Raw genomic sequence first — 5000 nt, 5'->3', positions numbered from 1 at the left:
TGGCCGGACGGGAATTAAGCCCGGAGCCCGGGGCAGGGCGACCCCGGACGGACGGGGCTCCGCCGGCCCCTGCCCGCGGGGGCAGGCTCCGGGTTGACCTGGTGGCCGGAGGAGAATTAAGCCCGGAGCCCGGGGCAGGGCGACCCCGGACGGACGGGGGTCCGCCTGGCCCCTGCCCGCGGGGGCAGGCTCCGGGTTGACCTGGTGGCCGGACGGGAATTAAGCCCGGAGCCCGGGGCAGGGCGACCCCGGACGGACGGGGGTATGCCGGCCCCTGCCCGCGGGGGCAGGCTCCGGGTTGACCTGGTGGCCGGAGGAGAATTAAGCCCGGAGCCCGGGGCAGGGCGACCCCGGACGGACGGGGGTCCGCCTGGCCCCTGCCCGCGGGGGCAGGCTCCGGGTTGACCTGGTGGCCGGACGGGAATTAAGCCCGGAGCCCGGGGCAGGGCGACCCCGGACGGACGGGGGTATGCCGGCCCCTGCCCGCGGGGGCAGGCTCCGGGTTGACCTGGTGGCCGGAGGAGAATTAAGCCCGGAGCCCGGGGCAGGGCGACCCCGGACGGACGGGGGTCCGCCTGGCCCCTGCCCGCGGGGGCAGGCTCCGGGTTGACCTGGTGGCCGGACGGGAATTAAGCCCGGAGCCCGGGGCAGGGCGACCCCGGACGGACGGGGGTATGCCGGCCCCTGCCCGCGGGGGCAGGCTCCGGGTTGACCTGGTGGCCGGAGGAGAATTAAGCCCGGAGCCCGGGGCAGGGCGACCCCGGACGGACGGGGGTCCGCCTGGCCCCTGCCCGCGGGGGCAGGCTCCGGGTTGACCTGGTGGCCGGAGGAGAATTAAGCCCGGAGCCCGGGGCAGGGCGACCCCGGACAGACGGGGGTCCGCCTGGCCCCTGCCCGCGGGGGCAGGCTCCGGGTTGACCTGGTGGCCGGACGGGAATTAAGCCCGGAGCCCGGGGCAGGGCGACCCCGGACGGACGGGGCTCCGCCGGCCCCTGCCCGCGGGGGCAGGCTCCGGGTTGACCTGGTGGCCGGAGGAGAATTAAGCCCGGAGCCCGGGGCAGGGCGACCCCGGACGGACGGGGGTCCGCCTGGCCCCTGCCCGCGGGGGCAGGCTCCGGGTTGACCTGGTGGCCGGAGGAGAATTAAGCCCGGAGCCCGGGGCAGGGCGACCCCGGACAGACGGGGGTCCGCCTGGCCCCTGCCCGCGGGGGCAGGCTCCGGGTTGACCTGGTGGCCGGACGGGAATTAAGCCCGGAGCCCGGGGCAGGGCGACCCCGGACGGACGGGGCTCCGCCGGCCCCTGCCCGCGGGGGCTGGCTCCGGGTTGACCTGGTGGCCGCTCGGGACTTAAGCCCGGAGCCCGGGGCAGGGCGACCCCGGACGGACGGGGCTCCGCCTGGCCCCTGCCCGCGGGGGCAGGCTCCGGGTTGACCTGGTGGCCGGACGGGGAATAAGCCCGGAGCCCGGGGCAGGGCGACCCCGGACGGACGGGGGTCCGCCGGCCCCTGCCCGCGGGGGCAGGCTCCGGGTTGACCTGGTGGCCGCTCGGGACTTAAGCCCGGAGCCCGGGGCAGGGCGACCCCGGACGGACGGGGGTATGCCGGCCCCTGCCCGCGGGGGCAGGCTCCGGGTTGACCTGGTGGCCGGTTTGCTTTCGGGCCACCAGGTCAACCCGCTGCCTGTATGGGGTTGACCTGGTGGCCGCTTTCCTTCCCGGCCACCAGGTCAACCCGCTGAATGTATGGGGTTGACCTGCTGGCCGCTTTCCTTCCCGGCCACCAGGTCAACCCGCTGAATGTATGGGGTTGACCTGCTGGCCGCTTTTCTTCCCGGCCACCAGGTCAACCCGCTGAATGTATGGGGTTGACCTGCTGGCCGCTTTCCTTCCCGGCCACCAGGTCAACCCGCTGAATGTATGGGGTTGACCTGCTGGCCGCTTTCCTTCCCGGCCACCAGGTCAACCCGCTGAATGTATGGGGTTGACCTGCTGGCCGCTTTCCTTCCCGGCCACCAGGTCAACCCGCTGAATGTATGGGGTTGACCTGCTGGCCGCTTTCCTTCCCGGCCACCAGGTCAACCCGCTGAATGTATGGGGTTGACCTGCTGGCCGCTTTCCTTCCCGGCCACCAGGTCAACCCGCTGAATGTATGGGGTTGACCTGCTGGCCGCTTTCCTTCCCGTCCACCAGGTCAACCCGCTGAATGTATGGGGTTGACCTGCTGGCCGCTCTGCTTCCCGGCCACCAGGTCAACCCCCTGCCGGTATGGGGTTGACCTGCTGGCCGCAGAGGGGCAGGCTCCGGGTTGACCTGGTGGCCGGCAGGGACTTCAGCCCCAGGGCCCCTGGCAGGGCGACCCTGCCCTTGTTCCCCAGAAAAGGAGAGAGCTGGCTCGCAGCGGGAAAAGCTGCCTACGGCACCTGGGATTCCCAGGCGGTCACCCATCCAAGTACTAGCCAGGCCCGGGACGGTTTACCTTCCGAGATCGGACGGGATCGGGGGCCTTCCGTCCGGTATGGCCGTAGGCACTCGGCTCCGGTCCGCCTCGTCCCCTTTCCCTTACTGACTCCCCTGCCTCGGGTGGGCCCGATCCTTTTTTCCGTTTTTTTTTTTTCGCTCCGGAGGCTTCATGAGCCCCCCCCCAACACCCCTTTGGGGGTCGGTGAAAATTTTTTTTTCAGACTTCCAGGGGCCCGATCCTGGCCGCGGGCACCCGGCTCCGGGCACCCGGCTCCGGGCCGCCTCGTCCCCTTTCCCTTACTGACTCCGCTGCCTCGGGTGGGCCCGATCCTTTTTTCCGTTTTTTTTTTTCCGCTCCGGAGGCTTCGTGAGCCCCCCCCAACACCACTTTGGGGGTCGGTGAAAAAATTTTTTTCAGACTTCCAGGGGCCCGATCCTGGCCGCGGGCACCCGGCTCCGGGCACCCGGCTCCGGGCCGCCTCGTCCCCTTTCCCTTACTGACTCCCCTGCCTCGGGTGGGCCCGATCCTTTTTTCCGTTTTTTTTTTTTTTCGCTCCGGAGGCTTTATGAGCCCCCCCCAATACCACTTTGGGGGTCGGTGAAAAAAATTTTTCAGACTTCCAGGGGCCCGATCCTGGCCGCCGGCACCCGGCTCCGGGCACCCGGCTCCGGGCCGCCTCGTCCCCTTTCCCTTACTGACTCCCCTGCCTCGGGTGGGCCCGATCCTTTTTTCCGTTTTTTTTTTTTTCGCTCCGGAGGCTTTATGAGGCCCCCCCTAACCGTTTTTGGGGTCGGTGAAAATTTTTAGTCAGACTTCCAGGGGCCCGATCCTGGCCGCGGCTTCGCAGGCTGGCCTGGGGGGGGGGGCATCTCTAGCTCCGGCCGCGGACGGCGAGACGCTCGGCCACCAGGTCAGCCCGGAGGAAAAGGCTGAAAAAAATGTCTAAGTCCCCCCGGGACACCAGGTCAACCCGGAGGAAAAGGCTGAAAAAAATGTCTAAGTCCCCCCGGGACACCAGGTCAACCCGGAGGAAAAGGCTGAAAAAAAGTCTAAGTCCCCCCGGGACACCAGGTCAACCCGGAGGAAAAGGCTGAAAAAAATGTCTAAGTCCCCCCGGGACACCAGGTCAACCCGGAGGAAAAGGCTGAAAAAAAGTCTAAGTCCCCCCGGGACACCAGGTCAACCCGGAGGAAAAGGCTGAAAAAAAGTCTAAGTCCCCCCGGGACACCAGGTCAACCCGGAGGAAAAGGCTGAAAAAAAGTCTAAGTCCCCCCGGGACACCAGGTCAACCCGGAGGAAAAGGCTGAAAAAAAGTCTAAGTCCCCCCGGGACACCAGGTCAACCCGGAGGAAAAGGCTGAAAAAAATGTCTAAGTCCCCCCGGGACACCAGGTCAACCCGGAGGAAAAGGCTGAAAAAAAGTCTAAGTCCCCCCGGGACACCAGGTCAACCCGGAGGAAAAGGCTGAAAAAAAGTCTAAGTCCCCCCGGGACACCAGGTCAACCCGGAGGAAAAGGCTGAAAAAATGTCTAAGTCCCCCCGGGACACCAGGTCAACCCGGAGGAAAAGGCTGAAAAAAATGTCTAAGTCCCCCCGGGACACCAGGTCAACCCCGAGGAAAAGGCTGAAAAAATGTCTAAGTCCCTGCTCGGCCATCAGGTCAACCCCATTCAAAGTGACGGGTTGACCTGATGGCCGGCAGTCTCACGGAAGTCCGGATGGGGTCGCCAAAAGTGCCCTCGGCCGACCGAGAGAACCAGGAGGTCGGATAGGATTTCAGATTGGTCCCCCTAAATTGGCGGTTGGATTTTTCGACTAGTTCATTTTGACGGGTGCGAGGAGATTTCTGAGAACAGGTTTTTCGGAACCTGTGAGAACCAGAGATGAGCCTCGGGGACCAATCTGCGCGTTGTACCCGATCTTGTGAGGGGGGACAGGGGCACGTTGGCAGGTGGGGCGGCCCCCGGCCCCCCCGAGCCCCCCCTTTTCCGGCTCTTTTCCTCCGGGGACCCCGTCGTCCCCTCGCACCCCCGGTGCAGGCCCGGTGGCCGGGATGCGAACTCCGACTGTCGGCGCCCCCCGGAGGGAGGGGGGGCCCGCTCCTCTCTCGCCTTCCGATCGATGTGGCGCTCACGTTCGCGACGGGAAGGGTCCTTCGCGGGCCGGCGCCCCCGACCGCAGGGGGCGTCTGGCGTTCAGGCGGATCGGGTCCCTCTTCCTCTTCGCGTCCCCGGATCCTGGGGCCGATTGGGACTTTCCTCCTTTGGGGGGGGGCCCGGGCGCGTGCCCGGCCCTCCGCGCCGTGGGGCCAGCCGGCCGAGATCTCCGCCCTGCGAGGTCGAGCGGCTCCGGCAGCCCACCCAGGGGTCTGAAAACCCAGGGAGCCGCGAGGCTCGGCAGGGCCAAACACGTCGCGAGAGCGAGCAGGGGCGCGCTGCGGTCCCCCGCCGTGCCCGACGGTCCTTCTCCAGGCACGCTCCGGGGCGCGGGCCCCGGGTGCTGGAGCCTCCGTCGGCTGTCGGTGGGACCCACGTACCGCCCT

General features: G+C 67.8%; 1 non-coding gene across 1 annotated transcript; it reads right to left on the bottom strand.

The window, feature by feature from the left end:
• Positions 1–2406: 2406 nt before the first annotated feature.
• Positions 2407–2525, bottom strand: LOC141979750 (5S ribosomal RNA). Its single transcript, XR_012637143.1, has one exon. It is a non-coding gene; the product is annotated as a 5S ribosomal RNA (ribosomal RNA).
• Between the last annotated feature and the right edge of the window lie 2475 nt (positions 2526–5000).

This window comes from Natator depressus, chromosome 28, assembly GCF_965152275.1.
Source record: "Natator depressus isolate rNatDep1 chromosome 28, rNatDep2.hap1, whole genome shotgun sequence".
Lineage (NCBI taxonomy): Eukaryota > Metazoa > Chordata > Testudines > Cheloniidae > Natator > Natator depressus.
The sequence above is the reverse complement of the archived record's forward strand: the minus strand, read 5'-3'. Positions and strand labels throughout refer to the sequence as shown.